Source organism: Aythya ferina (genome assembly GCF_964211825.1).
Source record: "Aythya ferina genome assembly, chromosome: 9".
NCBI classification, from domain to species: domain Eukaryota; kingdom Metazoa; phylum Chordata; class Aves; order Anseriformes; family Anatidae; genus Aythya; species Aythya ferina.
In genome coordinates this window covers 16188426-16213146 of record NC_140305.1, presented here as the reverse complement: position 1 = coordinate 16213146, position 24721 = coordinate 16188426, and the positions used below count along the sequence as shown (strand labels likewise).

The 24721-nt window shown below is 40.6% G+C and overlaps 1 protein-coding gene and 1 long non-coding RNA gene across 7 annotated transcripts in view; one reads left to right on the top strand and one right to left on the bottom strand.

Moving 5' to 3' along the window:
• The window catches only part of MB21D2 (Mab-21 domain containing 2), a gene marked incomplete at its 5' end in the record, with an annotated part of 90864 nt that extends 74729 nt beyond the window's left edge, over window positions 1-16135 (bottom strand). For 2 of the 5 annotated variants that reach the window (XM_084528761.1, XM_084528765.1), the window contains 2 exons: window positions 14785-14958; window positions 15935-16071. Of the gene's footprint in view, window positions 1-14784; window positions 14959-15818; window positions 15891-15934 lie in introns of all 5 variants that reach the window. The other 3 variants (XM_084528766.1, XM_084528762.1, XM_084528763.1) reach the window with 3 other exon arrangements.
• A 138-nt stretch (window positions 16136-16273) lies between these two features.
• Window positions 16274-23768, top strand: LOC311441105. 2 transcript variants are annotated; one of them, XR_014695800.1, is made up of 3 exons: window positions 16274-16932; window positions 19493-19628; window positions 22786-23768. It is a non-coding gene; the product is annotated as an uncharacterized lncRNA (long non-coding RNA). The 2 variants fall into 2 exon arrangements; XR_014695801.1 differs by having other exon boundaries at window positions 19482-19628.
• The last annotated feature ends 953 nt before the right edge of the window (window positions 23769-24721 follow it).

Below are 24721 nucleotides of genomic sequence, written 5' to 3'. Positions count from 1 at the left end.
GCATACAGCAACGAGATCCCTAGCACAGCAACACAGGGTGCTGGCCTAAGCAGATGGAAAATGGGGAGGTGAGAACAAGGAATGGCCTGGACAAGAGCCCCACTTTGTTCCTTTCACCAGGGCCCATACCAATCATGCTGCAGTGCTGGCTGTAGAAGCTTAATTTGGGGGATTTTCTCCCAGAAGTCTGACCTAATGAGATACAGCAATGTTTGCATGCTGCTTCTGCAGCTACCTTGTCATTAGAGATGCTCATTTCCCAGGTGGGCATGTGGTTTTCTATCTCTCTGGGTTAGGAAACAATGTGATTATACAGTGAATTCAAGCCTGCTGTGTTTTAGGGAGAGGTAGTGTCTGATACGCATCATTTGTAAATGGACACCATATTGTCATTGCATAGGCAATACTATCAATTTCTCTTCTGCATGATTTTTTTCTTCAGCATTTCATAAATTCCTTCCATTTTTCTTAATACTTAAAGCCCAGAGTGAATCAATACTAGTATTAACATTGCAAAAAGAAAGTATCCCCAGTAGAAACGCAGAAACAATTGGTCATTTTGCTTAAGAGCCAGACTATTTGCACCAGTGACCACAAGAACAAGGGTAATCTGTCAACAGATTTTCACTTTCATGCAGATACATATGTTTTTATTTAATTTTCATTTGCTTTTTACTTTTTTTTTTTTTCATTTACTCACCTTGCACTTGACTGTGACAGTGGATATCTCATATTTAAAACATAAATCTGTGAGTCTTGGATTTTACTGTAAAACCATGTAAAACTCTCTTATTCCTAAGGCTTGCCCATTAAAATTTCACAGATGGGAAATTTAAACACTAGACTTATGCAGACCTGAGCTATAAACAATCCCTCTGGATTGGAAAAGCCCTGGTTTTCAGACACTTTACTCAGAAAGGCTTTGGGCTTTAAATGCCCGTAGTTGAGAAATGGAAATTAGGTTGTTAGTTGCTGGATGGAGATATACCAGCTATTTTCTGTTTTGCTTCCATTTTGCTGGGCTAGAGGATCATTGAACCAGGGTGGCCTTGAATTTGGATCGAGAGCTCACTTCAGCACTTGCCTGCAGAAGGCCTGCTGCTTCAGGTGAAAGGGCACCGTGCTTTGCACAGCAGTGCAAACCTCAGGCAAGGGTGAAGTATACCCCTTTTTTGGCAATCAGATCCCATTTGAGATGACAGGGTGAACTCTACAACTCACATTCCTCTCTCCAAATTCTGCTTACATCTCAGCCAACCTCCTTTCCTTCCCTGCTCCCTCAGGGAACCCTTCATTGCTTCTACTTCCAGAAAGCAGTGTGTCCTCTCCCCTGCAGCATCCCACACTCATGCCCCACATGCATGTGCAAGGATTTTCTGAATGCCTCCCTCATTAAGACACAGTGCAGTTCTCCTCCCCATGTCCCAGGAACACCAACTCCACACTGTCCTTACAGGCTGCCATGATACTGAGTACCAGCAGTCCTGCAGGCTCTCTGGGTGACATTTCTTTCTCTTGTTCTGCAGACATTTCCTAAGGGTTTTCCTGCTGTCCCCTCAATGTAGTATGATAACTGGACTCTTCTAGCTCTAAGTGGATCATTTCCTCTCTCATTTGTCTCATCTCACAGCAGCCTGGAGGTCTGCTCCCATTTATTGTAGTCTTTCACAAAGCTGATTTCCTTGTTTCCTTTTGATGTAACTTTATTCCCAGACAATTCATGTTTTCCCTTGTTAGGGAGACCAGTTTTTGGATTAAATGAAACCAAGCTGTTATTAGTGGTGTAATCTTTTCCCCACTCCTCACTCACTGGGATGCTGGATAGACTGCCTCCACCAGTAAACTGACGACTGGCTTCAGTCAGGGTACCCTGACCTATGTGCAGTGAGCACAACTCCCTCTGTAGCTTACAAAAGGCTTGTAGGCTCCTACAGAGCTTGAGCTGAAGGATAGATTTCAAGTGTACACAAAAGCCAACAGCTCTGCTTTCAAGCAGGGAGCTGACAGGCCAAGAGATGCTTGCCCCAGCACGCAGGGAGTGCCTGGGGAGCTGCTGCGGTGGGTTCTTGGGAGACTGCAGGGCAGGACTACAGCACATTGCACACAGAATACAACCAGAGGCCTCCCGAGGGGAAAAAAAAACTCATGGTCTCCTGCCTAACCTTGTTCTTCTGATGACCCAACATAGCAATTAGTTTAGTAAATTTCCAGACTGGCCTTTAGTGGCCACAGGAGCAGAAGCGAAAAGGGTTCATCAGTTGGAGAGCTCAGCTTTCAGCCCATTGTCCTAAAGGCCTGCCATTCTCTGCGTGGCACTGGAAGCGTTCTGCTGCTGGTGGCATTTGGGAATAACAACTGTGTACTGCTGCAAAGTGTTAGAGAAGGGCATGTGCTGGTGAAGGTGGAACTGCCTTGTGGCAGGCAATCAGCTGGCCCCGCTCCTCCTCCTCTCTCTGCTCCCTGTGCATGGCCTCGGTTCACTGGATCCATGTACAAGGAATGGCAGAGCAAATGGGAGACATAAAAGTGCTTCCAGGGCTGCTACAGAGCCACCTGAGGGTGCAGCCTCACTCCTTACTCAATTTGCACTGAAGATAATATAACTTGGACAGACACGGACATTATTCCTCCACCTCTGTAATACATCTCTAGGATCTGCAAACTGGGCTGACAAGGATGTTACAAGGCTGATTTACTGGTAGGGGGTAACATGCTTTGTTCCCACGAGGCAATGTATTGTTCATGCCCCACCGACAGAAATTCTGAGCAGAATATTACTCCCTACATCTTGCTGTAACTACAAGAGCCAGGGAGAGCTGCTCCCTCCCCCTCCTCATGCTTTAGGACAGGGATTATGGTGTCTAAGGAACCATGAAGGAGAAACTCTCTCGACAGTATTTCTAGTCTTCTCTGTAGTCTGTTCTTGCCACTGTCCTGACAAGTGTAAATCATGTTTCAGTGCAAGTCTGGACCCAGTACATCTGTCATGTCCTGGTGGCAATGTTGGCTAGGCTGTCTGTAAATCCACTGAGAATAATGTATTTGTGCTGCAGGATGACATCCCATAATGAGATTGTGATATTCCGTAGCCTATGATTTGCTATTTGTGACAAAGATAGATTTCATGAACAGCAAGGCTGCTGGGAGACCTGCTGGGCTCAGGGGACATTCAGAAACCGGGGATGTTGCTCACCTATTCAGCGATAACTCAGATACACAGGAGACAGTTTCTTATTGCTTTCTAGACCAATCACTAAATACCATTAGCTACAAATCTGGCCACATATTTGCATTCAAAACACAACACAACACAAAATAACTAACTGTAGAGAAGCATAGTCAAGAACTGCACGTATTTACGTGCCGGCCTATCATAACAATCCAACTACATTTAATATAGCAAGTATAATAGTAAAAAAAAAAATCATTTCCAGGTCTTGAACAACTCTGTTTATTCTCCTCAGAGATTTAGACAATTAATCCCTTTCATAATGAAATTCTGCTTCTTTCTTTGCTCCCAGTTGTAGTTTATTTATGGAAAGCTTAAAAAAAAATATATATCTTCATCCATATTTGTGGAAATACACATATGCCACGTTCTTCCCTTCTGTGCTGCGAGCAGAAGTTGTATAAGACTGCATTTATGCATACGTACAAATCTGAACATACCTTCACACTACTCTAGCCTTCTTAGCTGACAATACAACTTAAACCTAACTTATTTTCCCTATTTCATTGGGAATTGTGATGTAAATCATACTTGAGACTAGGTGGCTAAGCAGTTGGCAACTCTAAAATTAAATAAATGGATGCACATATTAAATGCTGCAGAAGATGTGTTAGTATTAGAAAGGTTTTAGTATACATCATTAAATGTTGTGGTTTAATTGCTTTTTGGCAAAGCATGATGTAACAAAACTTGAAAATTGCTGTAGAGTAAAATACCTCCTGCTACCAGGGAATGAGCACCAAGAGAAATGACAGACGAATCCTACTTTATGGACACCAAGAAAAGATCTGCTTTATTTTCACTTGAACTGAAGTTTATCAGTGCTAGTGCTGATTGCAATTTGTGGAAGAGGAGAATTGGGCCCATGGTTTTAGAGAAGACTTTAGTCAGCCCAAACTTAGTAAAGCAGATGAATGAATACATCTACCTCATTTTATAAAAGCAGACTCAGAAATGCTGTCTTGTTCAAAGCCAAACAGCTAAGAGGAAAAATGTTTAAATTCAGCCTCTCTGTGGGGTCTAGCAGAATTAGGAACTCAGCCTAAGTCTCTTGAGCCTCAGGCTTGTTTCTCTGGCACTGAGATCAGCTGTCTTGTCTTTATTTGGCAGGGGACTGGAATTAGATGATGTTTAAGGTCTCTTCCAACCCAAGACATTCTATTTAAATGCACAGTCCTTTTAAATGACTGTTTTATCCTACTAGACTTCTTGTTCTCCTTCATTTACATCAACATATGTAGAAACATGGCAAAGAGTGCCATGTAAATCAATAAAATAAAATAGAAGACAGGGTGTAGCATAAACTCCATATCCCCTATTCATGCACAGCCCATGGCAAGAGAAATGGATGGAGTGATGGCTATGTTACCAGCAGCTGAGCACCCTGGTATTCTGACCTGAAAATTGAGTTAGAGTCATTGTGAAGTTGATGCTGCATGGTCTACCACATAGTTGTACTCAGTTTATTCCAAGTGTGCTTCTAGACCTAATTTCCTACAATTAGATCACAGACAAACACATCTGTGACAATGCAGAACAGACCTCAGTGTCTCCTAAGCCTGTCCTAGCAGTCCCTGCAGATAAAGCTGCACACACTTCACCTGTTCTGGTCACTGTGCATTCACATGTACAAGTAAATGTATTTCTGTTGTTTATTTCTTCTGCTTCCCACTGAAACATATCTTGGACTCCCAGCACAACAGCTGGCCACAGCTGCAGATGGGTATGAAATGCTTACACGTGACTCAGTACATTTTGGAAAGCTGCCACCTTCCAGTATTGTCCCACAGATGAGTGCATCCAGGGTCAAATCCTACAATTGGAGGAGTGGACAGGGCTTCGTTGACTTCAGCACTGCTGTCTCCTGAACCACAGTGAGCACTTAGCTCATTCTGTATAGCCTCCATCAGGCAAAGGGCTTCCAAAATAGCTTAAAAGAACCATTGATGAATTTTAACATAAAAGGTAGAATCGGGCCAGTAAAGCTGACCGTTTAAATCCAGCAGGTCACTGACTCTTTTGTGTTGATCTGAACCAACATAATCAAAACCTGGCTGGGTTCCACTGGTGGTCTCTCCATCGCATGTTACTTGCCATCTCAATTTCAGAGTGTTTCAGAGAACAGTCCCACCCCTTCCTGCCCTGCTCTCTGAAGAAACAGTTGGTTTGAATAATCAGATCCTTTTTTTTTTTACAACATTCTCTCAGAAATCCCAAATGCCAGAGACTGCACATCAGCACGTACAACCTCAGCCATTCACTGAATGACTGAATATGACACACTGTTTACAAATGAATACTACATGTATTTCTGCCCTGTAAAACCAAAACCTAAAAAAACCTTAGTGTAGTGACACTGCAGTGACAGCCCAATACATCTACAGGAGCTGTATCCAAGAAATACTACCTGCAAAGGGTGAATTTGTCAGTAAAGAAGAAGCTTGTACAGTCCCTGGGCATGGTTTCAAGCCAGTGTTTGCATGAAAAGTCCACAAGGTTTTGCAAAGCAGGTAACAGAAGGACCTTTTAATGTGTTTTGTGACCCATATTTCAGGCTTGTTATTACTAAAAGACAGAAGCTCCCTGTTGCGTTACAGATCTTCAGCAAAATATAATGGCCACCACCACTAAAAACACTAATACCTGATTTATTGCTGGGATCTGGAAAAATGTTAATTCACTGATGTCTCGGTTTTTACCATGCCTGCCCAGACCTTTGTCTGAAGCTAATTTCTGTTGCCTTTGGGGGAGATTAAGTAGTTGTGCTACTGTATGTTAGGTGACAGAGATCCTGTTGCAAAGTTGATTCTTTTGAACACTTGGCCCCAAAGAATGTTTTGCAAAAAAGAAGAAAGTGAGAGTAAAATCTTAGAAAAGAATCCTGGAAGACAGACTTCAAAACTCTCGGATACTGCTGAAGACCTCATGGAACATTTTGAGCCTCCATTTTGCAGCCAGGCCCTCTCATTTCTACATCTGATCAATGCAGCAGGCCTAAAACTTTGTGGCAGATACATTCAAAAACTGGTGTTTTCTCCCCTGTTAATGGTTGCCACAAATGATGCAATGTTTGGAGCAGCCTCTATGCTACTTACAAGTTTTTTATTTTAAATCAAGTTTAAATCACTAGGCTGTCTCACATATTCAGCTTCATGTGTTCTGATCTCCCTGTTGATAGCTCAGCACAGGTATGCAGAAGCTGTCCCAAACAGAGCCGGTGAGAACAGTGGGAAGGGAAGGCAATGAGTGAATGAGTGCTGGCCAGATGGGCATAGATGGTAATTTGGGATGATGAGCTAAGTAAATTAGCTGGATGCTTCTGTAATATGATCAGTGACAAAATGGAACTGACAAATGCACTGCTATGGTAATAACAGTAGTAATTCACTTGTGATGACTGCATGTGGATCTCTCAGAATTAGATTTCCATGTTGTTTGCAGTCTCATGTTAAGTAGTAGTTTATCAGTGACATATTTTCTGATTATATTTCTTAAGTTTTTTTTCCATAGCTATAAGCACTTGTGATATTTGTTCTGAGTGATATCTCCACCTGCAGAGGATTGCTGTGTGTCAAGAAGCACTAGACTATTCACCAGGTCATAGAGCAGTGCACTGCCACATAAACAGGCCTGTGTCTCTTAGGAGAATCCTGCCAACCTTGTGGGACCTGTGCCTGCTTGCATCAGCTCTTAATTCACCCTGAAGAAAGGCTAACGATGGGCTGGATTTGTTCTTAGTACAACTCTCGACTTCAGCAGAGTTTCCCTTGCAGTGAACTCATCCTGACACACTCACATTGTGCAGCCAAACACAGCAGCAGAGGCTCTGGCTGGCAGGTCATACTCAAATCCCATTAACCTGGCCAGCCTCCTGCCAGGGGGTTGGAGCAAGGAGAGATAGAATGCAGAACAGCATTCTTCCCTATTATTTAGTTATACTGATACTGACAAATATATTTTTGAATCCTTAATTTCTGCTATTTGGGGCTACATCATCAGTGAATTGAGTGTTCTCTTCCTTTCAGAACTTCCCATGAATAAGGTTCTTCCTTTCCTCAGAAAAACTGCGATGAGCTCTCTCCTTACCCCTAAGCAAGGGAAACTTGCCATTGCCAAAGAAGAAAATGCTGGGCTTTGCTTATGGAATTCCAATGAAGAAAAGGAGTACTTTTTTATGAGGCACAGAAAATACTTGTGGGCGTTTGGCCTTCCCCCCACCAAGGAATAAGCCCTCCCCAGTTGTTTCTGTCTCCTCCCGCCTAATCAGTACCAATGAAAAGAGTAAGCAACAAAGGGCCATGGCATTCTGTAACAGCCCAGCCATTACCCAAGTCAGAGAAGAAAGACTTGGTTGAGTGAAGTTTCCACATGATGAAAGAGATATTCCAGGTCTCTCCTGCTTCCTAACAGAGAAGGACTCACAGAATGCATATCTCAATGATCTCCTAGTTGCTGTGGTTGCAGGAGTGGGTTTTGTCATTTTTGCAGCTTCCTTTCCTGCAATCCTGTTCTCTGTTACTGAGAAATAAAAAGATTTGGGAGACAGCCCAGACTTTCTGCATTGTAGCAGTAGGTGTCTAAAACCTACTCCTGAATTCCTGACAGCATTCTACAAATACTCTGCCTTGCATGAACCACAACGACATTCAGTTTGCTCTCTGTCTGATCTGTATTCAGATTTTCTGTGCTCTGTTTCTCATGAATGCACCAGAGTAGTCAGTGTGAATTCCCAAGGTGGTGGACTGGAAGCTGTGTCTTGGAACCCATGATTTAGAAAACACCTCTAAAATGATCAATGATCACCTTTTGATCATTGGGCTGGGATCAGATATGTTTTGCTCTAATAACAGGTCCTTTTTTTCATGATTTTTCACTTTTTATCATTTAAAATTAAATTTAGCTGTGGTTTAAAAGACCATCATTATAACTGGGAGAAATGTTACTGTCTAGTATTGCAGGTACATAGATGAAGCTTAGTAATAACTCCTTGCTTCTAGGTAAACAGAACTATGATTTACAAGCTTATAAGACTTGACTGTACTCAGTCACAGGTCAAGTACTCAAGTATTAGACAGTGCTAACATTCACAGCTAACTGGGAAACATTAGAGGGAAGGGCTGGTGAAGAGGGGTGAGAAACAGAAAGCCTGCTCCACTGAATCTGTTCACCTTGTCTCCAACTGATGATCTGCTCCTGGCATTTCCAGATTAGCTCCCAAAAGATCACAAACTCCATCAAAGATAAGTTCCTTTTACAACACAAATGCTGATGTGTGGCAGGCAGTAGTAACGATAGTACTTCAGACAAAGCAGGGTATATTTTACTATGAGACTACAGTATCAAGAACTAATTCAGACAAGTAAAATCATAAATCTGGAAATGTGTGGAGGAACTAAGAACTGATCAGACTGCTAAAACCACAGATGTGGAAATGTGTGAAACCAGAAGAAATGGTTACAGGTGGGATCTTAGCCTGCATAGAAACATGCAGCTCTCCCAGCAGAAATCAACCAGAAAGCCTGCCTATCAAATACTGCTGCTAGACTTTCAGTAGCAACATCCAGAAACACAGCACAGGCTTGTGTCTAGAGAAAAAATATTGTTGCCTTCCGCATCCTATGGACCAGAAAGAAATGAGATATGATAAAACCCAACAGCATTGTTTGAGGTTTTGTTGCTGTTCGGGAGTGGCCTTTCAAAGTATATGAATACCAGGGCTGGCTCATGGCAGTCCCACAGCACCTACTGCTTGACATTTGGCTAGTGTCAGCCCAGTTTGCACTGCCACCTCACGGTGCAACCCAGCAAGAGCAGTGGTTTGGTTGCTAGTGGAAGATCTGTCGGAAAAGACCTCGCCAGTCCTTCTTAAATTAAAATCCTAGATGGCAGAGGCAAACAAGTCTGCACTAGAACAGTGAAAACAGCAAGGCTAAATGAGCACTGATGGGAAGAATAAATCTCGTTTTTGTCTCTAATTTATGTTCAGAAGTAGAAATGGCAAGAGACCTTTCAGAACAATTAATGTATTTTGTTGCATTCTGAGGCAAGCAGAAATGAGGGCTCCATTCATCTGGTGAATGGTCTCCTACAAAAGGTTCCTGAGCATTCATGCAGGCTTGAGCTGTTGGAAAATGTGCCGGTCTGCTACAGACTGGCAACAGTTCGGACTCCTTTCTTTTGCGATTCTGTGCTGAGTTCATGAATTCCTTTCACCAGTTGGTTACTATGAGACTTCACCTACTGTTGCAGAGGAGTTGGCTGGTTCAGTCCATTTTCTGCTGTGAATGAATCCCTCTGCCCTTTTACCATCGACAGTGATACAGAGGAAACTGTGCACCACCACACACCTGCACTGCAGCATCAGCAGGCCTTGCTGAGGTTGGGACAATCACATGCTATATTTAACTAGTAGCTTTCTTTTGCCATCTCATTGTTATTCAAGAGTCTGTAATTGGAAGGCTGTAGAGCGGGGGTTATTTGAGAGCTGATGCCTCCCACTAGGGAACCAAGATATAGATTTTCTGATTATCTACGTCCATCCTTTTCGAAAGGCTTATACAGCCAGCCCTTTCTTATGACTACAAGTTTCCTTGAGAGAACAATATATTCTAACAAGCAACCCTTAATCTTTCAACCACTGCTACACAGAAGCCTTAGAATAAGAGTTCCTGCAGTATAACACTTTTGAAATGTATGTGCCAGGAGTGATAAAAAAGCTTTTATATATTCGGAAAACAAATCTGTTTCAGTTGGGTGCACTCAGACATTCCTCCTGATTTGTTTAGCATACATCTTCTGTCCAGTCTGTCTGAACAGAGACCAATGTAATGAAGCCCAAAGATGTAAAGCTTTTGGATCTTCTTGTTATGTTGTGGATGAAGCAAAACTTAGGTGGGGTGGTGAGCATCAGACAAGAGAAAAAAAACTTCTATGTGTGCCTTGATTTATTGCATAGCAGCCATATGGCACAATTTGTATTTCATGAATAGATAGCAGATTTTTTTTTCTTTTTCAGAAGTTGTCACATGGGAAATCCATGAAGAATCCTTACAGCAAAGAGACAGGTGGCTGAGCTCTACCATACCACACATGCTGCTGTCAGATGGAAATAACCCCACGAGCTGCAGCTCTCTGCTCCATAGTAGCAACCAGTTCCTGCCTGCCTCTAGCTGGTTCTTTTTCTGCTGTGCAGTCCTGCTCTCTGGTTTAGGTCATCTCCAAGGCAGACACAGGTTTGTAGGAGCTGGCAGCGCCTTCACCTTCAAGCACTAAATATTTTCCTCATGTTTTGGGGATGAGTTTTTTATCTCCTTCTTCCCTGTTGTCATCATTTATTGATAGACAGTGACAGCTTGTTTGTTGAGTTGTTGTGTGGCTTGTATACCTTCATATTTATGGAAGAAGACAAACCCATCTTATATATTAACATTTATTTGACTACAAAAATAAGTTCTTCACACTCAGTGACCTGTGACCTTATTCCGAGCCTTCCCCACCCCTCCAGGCAGAAGCCTCACCCAAAACATAGCTCATTTTTATTGTCCTGTCAATCTATGCAGTTTTGTTAGATTGAGGGAGGGTTTGATAGGCAAAGGCAGGGCTCTCAGTAATTCTTTTGGTTCCCCTGTGTACAGATTTAGTGGAGACGCTCTGCTTGACCACTGCTGTGGTGATACATTGGCAGGAATGGGCTTGGTAAGGAAGAATAGATCAAGTCCTGATGGTTTCCTAGGTCAAAGGCAGTGAATAAGCTGCACCGCCTAGCAAACTGGAAACCAGTGCATTTTATGGAGTTATGATAGACTGCAGCAAAACTGCGTTAATCAGACAAGGATTTATTGCCACCCACAGACAGTGTGACTCTGCTGAGATCAGGCTTCACATAAGACAAGGTGTAGTACAAAAGCACTTTGGCAGAAAGGCAGTACCCAAAAGACCTTGTGGTCCTAATACACAGCTGAGAGAATGAAAGGATTTGTCTCTATACTAAGGACAGATGATGGAGCAGACGTACCTCCAGACTGTACACTGCAGCTCAGGACCCCAAACCAGCTGATAACACTCAGTGTTAAAATCGCCATTTGGACAGGCAAGAACAGCACCCTACAACATTTTCTTGAGCTAGCACACCTCTTATCTTGACTTACCAGATCCGTCCTATCTCAGTATGGCTAGATCTCTTTCTTTTAATTTCTTTGCATCCGAGTTAACAAGACCAAGTCAACATCTGGATGTATACTAGAACATCCACCCATCACTATGTGAGTAGGTTGCAAGAATTAGGATTTAACCCTGGGTCTTCTGTCCAGTATCTACCTGAAGGTAAACTTTCAAGTTGGGCCCAGAGAAGAGGAGTGTGTTCCATGGTTGAGGAGCTGATGGAGGAGAATACCCGGTTGCAATCATTTCACCACCAACTCGTTTTAGTCTGAAGGATGTTGAACTTTCCTGTTGGCAATAGCTGGTCTATAAAACTGTGATGCTTATTTAGCAACCACTGTAGGAAAATTAGATAACATGAATACATTTTATTGCTCAGCATCATCCATCACCATGTACGTCACTCAAAGAATCTTGATAAAAAGAGACAAGGAAACAGTCTTGGGTAAAAAAGCTTATTTATCCTGGAAGTTTAAAACCCTTTCAGCAATTTGTGGAAATTTCTTAGATGATCTTTTATGTGGCATGTAAAATATAATCTTTTATAAATTACTATAATTACTAATCCTTTATAAATTACTGTAAAGCTTACTAAAGAATCTTTTATACAATGTATTTCATCTCTATACATCTCAGATTATGTCTGTAGTATGTCTCTATATTGAGACTAGTTTTTACCCATAGGTTTCAGGAAGTGCTATTGAGCTGCAATGGTGCCATGTTAAGAACCCTACCATGACATACCAGGAAATAATGAAAAATATTTAAGCTGCCTAACCTGCACCATCCATCACTTTCAATATTGAATGACTACACTGCCTCTGTTATACCTCTGCTCTACTTCATTAACCTGGCAACCAGGTAACTGCTAAGTTTTCATTCTCTAACAATAAGGTTACCATTATTTTTGAGTTTTCACTTTACATTATGCTCTAAGTCATGCAACGTCAAAGGGCAGCATTTAAGATAGTCACGCTACTGTAGAAGACTGCTTTCATCTTTGTACTTTCAGAAGCAATCTGAGGCCATTGGAGAATATGACTCAGGGCATATCTATGCAATGCAGAGATTTTCAGTCTACCATTGATTCACTGCATACAGGAAGTTTCCTCAATGAGAAAAAGAAAAAAAGAAAAAAAAAGAGAGAGAGAGAGAAATTAGGAACAGTTTCCAGACTGAGACCTCTGCTTCTGTAGTCTGGGTCTTGTAGTTCTTTGAAAGCATCAGAGAAAATGTTAATAAGCTACAGAGTTAAATACTGTTATACATGGACAAATATTTTAAATGGCATCCTTTTCTTATTCCGAGTCAAAGGCAGACTAAAAGACCAACAGATACCTGGCAGAAATTGAAAACCTTCCATTTTGAAGTGCCAGGTGATCAGGACACTTCACTTTTTCTGACTAGCTAGAAATTACCTTGAAGCTACTTTTTCAGAAACCAGCAGGAGCTCAGCACCTGAACATCTTGAAAAGGAAATAGCTAGAACAACTACTTACTTTTGAGTGAAACTCTCTGCTGCTGTCTTCAGTTACTAATGATATAACCAACCTGAACAGTTTGGGCCAACATTTTCCATAGGATTTCAAACCCCAGGTTTGGTTCTTCAGGTTTGGCAAACTCCAGCCAAAACAATGGTTAGTTGAAAGAAACTCCCAGAAAATGAGACGGGGAGTTTGGCCTGTATTTTTAAAATTCTAGTGACCTTTTCCTCGTTAGAGGCTAATTCTATTTTCACCTTTCAAAAAGAGGCTTATAATTTGGTTGGGAGGGATGTGTACTTATCAGAACTATGCTTTTTGACACCACATCTGTCCGATTTCACGAAGAATCAGGCTTCCAGCCAGAATATATTTTGGCCAGATCCCCGTAACTGAGTTCCCTATTTTGGCTACATTAAGTACATTCAGCAAGCACCAGCCCAACTGCATATAGGCAAAGTCTCATTTGCCCAGCACCAAAGACACTGTTAGGGAACAAACAGGTAAGTTATGAGGAATCACTGCTGGCATCCTGCCTCCTATTTACCAGGAGAAAGAGAGTGTCTAGTTCAGATCTGGGCATAGAGCCACATGGAAGACGTATTGGAACAGAGTCCAGTGCAGCAGCTGGAAAGAAAACGAAACTAACAGCAGGAGTTGGAAATACAATTGTACAGAAATAGCAAGGGCAGAAGCATGGGGCATCCCATGGAAAAAGCATGAAAAATGTATATTGGGGTAGAAGTGGAGACAGATCTTGGAAAGCAGTCTTGGACTGGCATGAGGTAAGGACATTAAATAGCAACCTGAGGCAGGGTGAGAGGAAGGGCAGAACATGGCTCAGGCACATAGGTGAAAAAAAGGACACTGTACTGCCCAAGGTCTGCTCCCAGCAAACATCAGCAAAAGCAATGGCAGAGTAAATAGACCAGCTCATGGGTGAGAGACTAACAAATGCCACCAGTAATGCTGTAGTACATCAATGCTCACCAGTCCCACCTCACCAGTAACTTTAAGGTATCATTACAGGAAAACCTGAGGAAGTACTTCTGTTTTTAGTGTGCTCTAACAGAAGAGGAAAATATGACAAGCAAGTCTCAACTATATGCATAACTTTGTTAAAAAAGCAAAAACAAAAGATCCCCAAAAGAATTAAATTCATGCTCTCATACAATTTATAGAATCCAAAAGTTTGTCCTTTGATAATGATGGAATTTAAAACTACCTTTTCTACTGTAGTATGGCCTCATTTTCCATGCACATTGATATTTAATTGCATTATCACATATTATTTATCCAACAATATGTTTTCAAATACTCTAAACTTATACCTGTTGTCTTCTATCCATATTTTCAGCAGCTTTCTTTAAATTTTGGCTCCAGACTAAAATAACATACTTGAACTGAGCAAAACAGCTTAGCAGACTACTACTCCCATGCACCTCAGCTTTCCCCCCAAAATCGTATTAAACCTTCCCTTTACGGTATTGAATTCTGCTGACTGTACAGTGTGAATACCCAGTCTTCCAGAAACCTTCCTTTGCCCTATCATTATCCTGTAAGTATAGACTGTATTTTGGTAACAGAAGTATGACTGTATATTTGACTTAAGTGAATATGCACTGCAGATATTCGTGCATCATCATCCTTATCTAACATTGCCATAAATCTGTGTCACCTCAACACCTCATCAGTCTCAATTTTATTGTGTACTCCAAATCATTGCTCAGAATATTAAGGACTGTACGCCCAAGAACTAAGTCTAAACTACTTAATGGAAACACACCCACACTGTGACAATCCCTTGTTTTTAGCTACCTTCTGGGGTTGCATGGCTACCATTTGCAGCACTGGAATTATCTAGACATTAGTGCAGACTGGCTCTACTGGATGTCCTCCTCCCTGTGCTCTTACCTTTGTTTTAGGTGGCCTCTTCAGTTCAGTGTCTGGTGGTGTCCGGAGACAGCAGAGGTGACAAAAATTAGCAGGAATAGCATCAAACAAGTGGACTAGTGAAACCAGTGTCTTTCCTCAGCTCCTGGCTGCAGTCCTGATGACAGTGCTTGACTCCATGGATTTGGCTTCAGTCTGTTAAAGAAAATTACTTGTGAAATTCAGTCTTAAATTTTGGAGAGAAAAGAGAGGACTGTGCCTAAAGATATTAATGAGGAAACAAAAATGTTTGCCAAATGTAATATAAGATTGTTCTCAGTTTCATAGCCTTCCAGGACTAGAATCAACAAAATGCTCAAGAGACCTCAAAGCCATTTGAAGCCTTGCATAGGCTCACTCAGAACAACAGGACTAAACATAGACCCAACAGAAAACACTCTTAAATGTCTCACTGAAGCAGGTCTGAATGGCAAACGATTGGAGACAATCTTAAACAGTATGTCCTGGAAAAGGAATCAAAAGGCAAAGGCCATAACATCTGTCTGTCTCCGTCTTTGAAAACTGCTCATGCTTTTCAGGCTTATGTGAAAAAAGTTCAGACATTAAAATCTAACAGGATAACAGAAACAATAAATCTTGTTTTACTCATTTTATCTGCAGTACCAAAGCAGTCAATTGATTTGCACATATCATATGTGGTGACTTGTGATAAAGAAATCATTTACTGGGTGAGTGACAGGAACCAGATGATCCTGATTGCAGCAAGCTAACCACTGGGCCCTGCTGTTCTAATGGCATGTATCACACCTCACCACCTCAAATGCCAGGTGTGGTGACAATGGAACTTGGACTTGAGGAAGAAATTCCTGCCACAGTGCTCGCTCAGGAACTGATCCCCCAACAAGCTGAACTAACACAATAGATCAAAGTCAGACCAGACGCTGAAAACAAAACTACATAGCTACTCCAGCATGAACAGAAAATTGCTATCGCATTACAGTAAGATCTACTAAACACGCAAGCCCCAGAGGGAATTATGTAATAGGTAAAACAACCTCAATCCGGAAGATTTTTTGCTTCATTTAATTCATTGCCAAATAACAAACTTCTAATCACCAATTCAGGAACTGCAAAAAAGAGAACATAAATAATCAAATGCTTAAGCAGGCACCTTTCCTCTCCCTTCCGCATGCTCAGTTCACAAACATCTTCTTCTACCTCCACCATCTCAGCATCCCTGGCTCCCACTGCATGTTATGCTCTACCTGGCCATCTCCTGCCATGAGAAAGCTGGGGTGCTGCATGCTATGGTTTCTTTTCTCCACCCTGACGTACCGCTCTTATCTTCCCTTCCTATCCGCTTGCCTGGACTGCGGCACAGCCCACACCGAGAAACTCTTGTCAGCGAGGGCACTGCACCACCCGCTGCAGCTGGGGCCAGTCACGTTCCCACCCCTGAGCTGTTTCTAATGGGCCCATCACAGTTCCTGACACCCCCAGCTGAGTTGGGGAAACAGCAGAAACAGGGCAGGATGAGGCCCAGTGAGGGGAAGCAGGGTCAGACACAGCTACGACATGGGATGGAGTAGGATGGGGTGGCTGACAGCCCACAGGGCACATGGCTGGGCAGAGTAGGGATGTGATAAACCCAGAGTATGGCCACAGGCTGGGCTGGCAGGGGGCTGCGGGCAGGGCTTTTGGGTGGAGACCTCAGGTGAGGCTAGTCAGGGTGCGTAAGTGCTCTTGTCATCCCCAATACTGATCATCTTGTTTTATTTCAGACTTTAAGTACCAAAACCTCTCTTACCACCCACTTCTGTTATCCCCATCTCTGTGACACCTCTCAGCCCCCTGATGGGCACAGGGGAACATATCCTTAGCTAGGCTGGCTCTCCTAATGGTTTACCACCGTGAATCCCAGAAGTGATTTATCCTCACCTCAACAATTTTATGCTTAGAAAAGCCAAGCTGTCTGGTAGTGTCTCAACTACCAGCCTTCCAGAAAGAAGCCTCACCATTCTCTGCACTTTGCAGTTCTTGGAGTTTTCTTACCTAGACAGTTGGAGCAATTAAATTAGATTACCTTCAAATCTCAAACATTGCTTCTTTGCTGAGGTACTCACAGCTGGTATCACTGCTGCTGTTTCATTTTGGTGTCTTAAAACTCAGGTGAGTGCTGTGAACTAGCCTGGTAATTTCACTGACATTTTTCTTCTGTGGGCCTGCTCATCTTCTGTGAAAAATAAAATACCTTTTGGGCCAGAAAGACAGACCGACTTCTGTGGGAAACCAAGGTAGATGAGCTCACTCCACTGAGCAGATGTTTGATATGAAAACCTGGCTTCCTTTCCACTGTGACCTCTGCCAAATCCTGTAATCTCATGCTGTTCCGTCCTGGCAAATGGGAATAAATCAATAGCTCTGAAAATTGGTCTGTGCAAAGCTTTTTAAGAAATAAGGAGCAAGCCCACGTGGTGAATGTAACTAGAGTAATTTATTATACTTGGCCTTTTAGGGTCAGCAATCTAGAAACTTCTGCTCCTTGCTGTCTTAATGCAAAGAGAACCCAGAGGAATGCGTTAATGCCTCTAGTTGCTTAGAAGATTTTTCTAAGTATTCTTGTATTATTTTCTTCACTTTATTTCTTTTCTGTATTTACATGTTAACGCAAGGGAATAAAAAGGCTATGGGATAAAATGAAAGCTCTTTTCCATAATAAAATTGAAACTAGTTAGTATATATATTTTTGTAAATCTTTTCTCATGCTCCTCATTGTGTGATGGATATACATTACCAACTATATATAAAACAGTTTTCAGAATGGGTATGGTCAAACACGGGAATCAGAGAGGGGCTCAGAAAGGCCCCATCGTATTTCCATCATGATTGGACAAGGCCCAGTCTCACTTGACATAATTTTGAAGTTGCCTGGTCTTTAAGCAGGGAGTAAACCTGGTGACTTTCAGAGTTCCCTTCCTTCTTAAATTATGATTGTATGATTCTGCAATTTCCATGCATTGGCATGGGATTATTCAGCTGGAGAATGTTGGCTGATGTAATTCTAGCTGAATCAAAACATTGCCACATTTTTACACATACCATTACACACATGGGCATACTATCCTGAAATAAAGATAGTATATTGTGATATTATTGATTTGCTTTGGAAACTATAGTAGTATTGTTTATATTCTCTATGCACAAGAAAAGAAGGAAGAATTAAGATTGTAAGTGGCAGATATATTTATTTTGCACAAGGAATAACTGCAGGGGTACAACGAAAGTATTTTCCAGCTTTGTATTTTTAACTACGGAAAGGTTGATAATTTCTACAGAAACATCTAAATTTCTGGGTTCATGCAAGTTTTTAGTATAATGGCAATATATCCTTCTGATCATGTTAATAGCCATTCATCTTGTAACTCTTATAGAGATAATACAAATCAATGATGCTCAGCAAGAACCAGATGTGTTTGCTATTTGCTTCATTCCCAGGCTGCATACTTCACTCGTAATCTGTCTTTCAACACCGAGAAGCAACATTGCCCTCTCCCCCTCCCTCTACCTGCTGAACTCTAAAGTAACATAGCCAGTTGTCAGTACTCTTTCTCAACAGATTATATCATGTTTAAAAGTTAAAAGAACTCTCTGTTTGTCTCTCTCTCTGATCATAAAAGCAATATATATGCATATGTTCTGTTTGATAACCAACATTTACTTCATAGCAGTATGGTAATTGGTATTCTTTATCTTTTTTTCTGTATTTGTTTGACTTTAGTTATCCAATTATTTTCAGACTCAGTGGCAAAGATGGAAGCTTGGAGGTCTGAAATATGTTGTTTAAATCTTGATCAGAAGAACCCAAACCAAATTATTTTAGCATGTTCAAAATACAATTATGTTTTCTACATTGTCACATTTTGAGCTTACTCAGTCTGGTAGAAAATGCTATCCAACTGTCTTTAGTCTCTGGAGAAGGAAATACAATGCATAAGATAAAATCATCATCATCATATGTGGTTAGCTTTACTTGCTAAACTTTTTTTCACAAAACTATGTGTGTATATATATACATATATATTGCATATATACATATGCAAACACACTTGTATGTGAGCTAGAATCTGAAATGCTTTGCTTACTTGCTGAGACAAGCCTTGTTTTCCTGTATAGCTCCAAACTCAAATACTCTTTTATAAGTACAGTCAACTCTAAAGCAAACAGTAGAATGCTGATCTCTCGCTCCACTCTGTTGATGACACAGGTGATCTCCTTTCAGTTTAGTTCATTTCAGATGTAGAGCTTGCAGAACAAAATACAAATAGCAGTGCATTTCACAAGCTTCATGTCTTGCTAGAGTCTTACTTTGTGATCTGGGAATGGACTGAGCAACAGGTTAACTTCCGTCTCTCTCTCCACTTATAAAAGCAGTAGGAATTGCCAATCTGGGGTTTTATTTATTTATTTATTTTTAGATCAATTCAATCACCTCTTGTTCGGTTTTCCTGTAGGGATGTGATCTAGTTAGTGGTAAGCAGTAGTGGTTCCAGTAGTCGTGGGAAAAGTAAGATTTAGATCAGCAAAGGCTATATGAAAAAATATTGACAAATTTCTTCATTTTTACATAATTTATAACTGCATGTCTCTCTTTATTTAAATAAAAAGGAAATTGTACTTGGATTTTTTTGTGAAGCAACTGCAGTAACTAGTTTTAATAGCTTAATTGCAGGAGCCATTGGATATTCAGAGAGCTCTCATACTGTAAGAAGTGCCCATACCTTAGGACTATACCTTCAGAAGAAGAAAAGCCCTATCCAGGAGTAACAGATGGAAGAAGTCACCTTTCTCAAACTGACTAGGAAGAGGTAAGAGGTTTGCAGGATTACTCAGGACACAAGGAAGGAGATGGAAAGCACAGAGCTGCACCAATTCCTTTTTGTGATATATATGAAAAATCAACCAAGGACAAACAGCTGCTTAAAATTGAGTTCAAGTAAGGCTTGCTAACACTGGAGTTCTGAGAATTGGAGGAACAATGCAGGCTTTGTCAGCTTCAGAGGAGCTCACTACAGTGAGCAGAAAATTCAAACAAACTTCAGCATTCATTAAGGCAACCTGAGATTTCTGAATTTAGACACAGCTGCATCTGTAGTACCAATTTCCTTATAGAAAAGGAGACAGAAGTCCCTTCAATTTACACTAGAATGAATTAGGCCCATCACCAACTTAGAGTAGAACATTGGAAGTGAAACAGTGCAAAAGCAGAATCAGACCTTTGCAGTACTCTAAACTCTTTTTCTCTGCAGGTAAGTTAATTTCACAAATGATATGATTCAAATAGAATGCACTACTCTACCTCTGAAAGAAACTACTGTTAGAGACTGGTCTTTGAACTCTCCACGTTTGTTACATATTATTAGATCCGAATCAATAAATATACAATACATCAAATGATATATAGTTGTGAGGTCACTTAACTTCAGCAAGCCGGGGAGAGCAAATTGGATTATCACTGAATAATAAAACATTAAAAAAAAAAATCCCTACACAAAGAAGGCAGTGTTAAGAGAACAGTTTCCTTTTGCTAGAGATCTGCTCCCAAAACGTATGTTCAAAGGTATCCTTTATATCTCTTCAATATATATTAATCAACAGACTTGGGAAAACTTCTGGATTTTTATAAACTGATTTACTAATCTCATAATTGCAAGTGTAGCACCCTAAAATTAGAAATAAACTAGTTTTGCATATGATGGTCTTTACTTTAGACAAATACCCATTGGAATGCCAGCAAAAACACTGTCTCACGTTAAGAGGAAAAACGTTAAATTCTCCTCCTTGGTATGCTGGAAATTAAATACATTGTGAGTGTATTTCAATTCAAATATAAGAAAGGCCTTAAAAGTTATAACTTACGTAATACATTTTCCATATGGTACACATTTGTAAGTACCTAATAAGCTCATGAATATTACCTTAAAAATGTATTTCTGTTAGGTTACAGTGTATGAGTACTGTTTGCACACAGGAGTTCTGTTCAGAGGCAATTGACAGCTGAGAATATTGACAAAAAGCTGTTACCTTTTATTTCTGATAGCTCTACACTGTTCAAAAATGTAAAAAAGAGAATGAAATTTTAATTATTAAAAGTGCATCTATGCTCTAATAATGGGCATAATGATATTCAATTTCAGTGTCATAGCAACTATCAGATCAAGAAGTGAGTTTAAATTTCTAAACTAAGCTTCTGACTGGAAAGCCAGCAATTAGAAAAACAACTTCATTTTTTTCTCTACAGAACAGAAGTACACTTTAGTCATCGAAGAAACATACATTTATTTTCTAGCAACAGATTTTTTTTTGTATGTACTTCCTTCTCAGCCTATCAAAAGTTGTTGCTCAACAGAGCAAAGGTGGGATTAATTGCACTGATGTGTAATCTAAGTTTCCCTGATTATGGCTTTATGGGTCTTGATTGTTTGTTTCGTAACTCCCTAGTGGGGGTTTACCAAAGTGCTGACTTGGGGGTAGCTCCAACCAGAGTCCAAGACGGAAAACCAGAGGTCTGTCAATGCCTTCTCAGACACGTCAATAAAAGCAAAGCAGAGCCCAGAGGGCACTGGGAGTTCCAGAAACTGTGACAGAGGTCTTGCGTGCTGCAGAAACTGATTCACTCTTTTGTTAGGAGAGAGGAGGAACTTACTTATTGCCTGAATAGAAATAAAACATGAAGTTATAGGAACATCCTTTTACTCACACAAATTGTATCGATTTAACTAAAATTGATGCAGAGACCCAATGCAGTTAAATTTGTACAAAGCCCAATGAGATACATTTCTATTGCCTGAAAATCAGATAAAGATGTTTAATTTATATGCACAAGTTTGCTGAGCCATATATATTCCAAATTAAGAGAATCTGTGCAGGGTTCTGCTATTTGAAACCCACAATTTTGTTAATCTAATTAAAATTTCTTCTAACTATAGCCTCGGAAAGAGTAGACCCTAGAATATGCCTGTACTGCAAGTGCATTTCAATGGGATAACTAGGACTTCATATCAGAAAGTAACATCTCTGCTTTGTACTATGTAGCAGTCTCCTTGTCACTATGAGGGTCAACTAGCCTAAACTTGTTAGCTTAAGAGAAAGAGATTTTGTGTAATTTTCCAATGAGGATGAACACTTTAGTGTTCAACATCACAGGCTGAACATAAACAACACAGTAAAATGCAATTGCTATTCATCAGAGAACATCAGGACTCAAGAAAAATAAAATGGAATAACCAGGTTTAGATATCTGTGGACAGTAGGTATGCTGGAATAAATACGCAGCAAAAGCTGAACTAGACAGCCTTAGAATTAATTAACTGTTGAGTTTTTTTTTAACATTTTTACTGTTTGATTTTTCTTGCTTGGGACATATATATATTTTTTTTGTCTTTATTGTGCTGTTACTTTGCTGGAGTATCAAGCTGTTTCTGTCTCCTCTGGAATGTAGCTTTGTTCTGCAAACATTAAAAGACACACTCTTAAAGAGTCCCTTTCTGACCACCAGCTAGAAATAAAGTTGTATGCGTTATATTTCAGTATATTTTTGTCTTTTTGAGGATATTGCAGCTCACACTGTTCATTGAAAAGCCCTACTACTTGCATCTTCTGCAGATTTTGTGTTGGAAATCTGTTTGTGTCACCTAAAGATGTGCCTGTCAACAGACAGAATGGAGGGAAATTTTTAATGTGGGCTGGAAATTTGGGAGAAATTTGTTGTTTGGTTTCAAAAAGAAATATAGCAGTATAGAGCATTAGGAAGCCAGTCATAGGGATTAGCTGCTAGGTATGTGTCAATTGCATCCTTGATTTAAGGCAGAATTAAAATACAACTTCTTTGTAAGATTTTCTGCAAATACCATGCCTTGGAAAGAATTTTAGCTTCACTGTATTAGAAACAAAGAACTGCTGTTCTTCTTCAGGTTGCTGTGCAGTCCAGACCAGTATTTTTGTATAAATGGTTGCATCTCCCAGATTCTTTTCAGGGATACAAAGCATGCCGATGGAGAAGAGAGACATCAGGCCTACAAGGTGATCAGCTTAGCTCTCAGGACTGCAAAATACTATCACAGCCCAATGGAATCAAATGGCAAGTCCTTTCCTTTTCATATTCTCCATGTGTAAAAGTGGATATTAATATTTGTCCCTCCCTGAAAAGCCATCAGTACTCCAGTTTGTCATTCACAGAGTACCTAAGCTGGCATCAGACGGAAGTGGCAAGGTGATGGAAAAGGCCACGCACCATGGCTGGGAGCAGCCTGTTTTGACAGCAGTGTTCATGGTACTGCAGTGCCCCACATTTGCAGTGGGTGAGGAGGGCTCAAAAACATTGTATCATTGAGGTGTAAGGATTTACAAGATGATGATTTCTTTCCAAAGTGGGCAGTATCTCCTGTCCATGGAAGACTTGTGTGTCTGCTTGCAGATGGACTCACATCATGTTGGAATCATGCACAGCAGCATCAGATTCATGAATGAGGAATTTGTAAACCATCTGCAGAAGGAAAGCATCAGCATACATGGAGGGTCCCTGCTACTCATTATATGCTATGGACACCCATTGCCCAGTTACCACTTGCTGGACAAACATCTCAGCAGCCCTGCTGCTAATGCAGTGTGTTCAATGCAAATTTTATCTGAAGGTCACTTATATTTCACTCCTTGCACTGAGGTCTTCTCAACTGAACTGGAAAATTGTGGCCAATGGTTTTATGCAGGGAATAAGTCTCCTCTGTCTCTAAATGACAGAAGTGCAGTTCCTTATGTACTGATTGGCGAAAATGCACATATTTTCTAAGGAAATGATTTTCATTGGAAAGGGAGGCTTACCAGTTAAGCAAACATCAGCTGCACCTATCAGCTGACTTTTTGAGGAGCTTGTGTGGGGCATGAGCTTGTACCAGAATACAGCCCCAGGAAAGGGAAATTAACTTCAAATATATTTATGTTCCTGCTCAGCCTCCTCTGTTTCTTCCTTTTTCTCCTGTTTCTGTAAACAGCCTCCTCAGTTATTCCTTAATGACAAGTGAAAATATTTTGTGCTGAGTAAGGGGAAAGGGAGTTGAAGAAATCCCAGACATTTAAATAGTGAAACCTTAATGACTTCAATCCCGAGATTTACAATCACAAATGAAAAGTGGTTATAGCTAAGAGGCCACTCTTCCAGAAATCCCTACTGCCAGAGCCACCTACCTTTAGATAAAAATAATAATAATAACAACAAAAAGCTGTGGTCTGGGTTTTCCAGGCAATGCAAAGTAACATTGTATATGATCTGATTTTCCTTTGATTCTCATCACTAATAAAATCTAGGTGACATAGAAAATGTAGCTTCCTTCAAGCTATTTCTTTACAGACTTGAATGCACGGGATGAAGAGCAGTGAAGGCCCAAGTGGCAGAGGGAATGATCAAACTGCTTTTTCTCTGCCTCCAACTAACAGAGATTTTATTCACAAAGCTCAGAAAATTATCTTTCATTTTTCAGCAGGGCAATATGCTGGCAATAATATTTCAGCAATTTCATGAATTTTGCCAATGACAATCTGACTGTTCTGAGTAAATTAAAAGCTTGTGGTCTGCTGCGCTGTATGTTAGCTTCAGAGAGGGAGAAAATACAGTGAATACAAGAAACCCTGCTTACACTAGCAATAAAAGCTGGGCAGAAGTTTTAAAATTAAGAAAGTTGTCTTGCTATCAATATATATATATATATATAAACAAAAGTATAAAAATACAACCTTTAAAGTTAATTTTAAAGTTTTAAATATACAAAAGCAGCAATAAAATATTCCAAAATCAAATCAGTTTCTCCAATAGGCAACGAAGGGTGTCAAAACAACTCACACAGAATAGGAGCTTTCCATTAATACGTGCTTTCCTTGAGGAAGATAACCTGGGGAGCCCAGATGA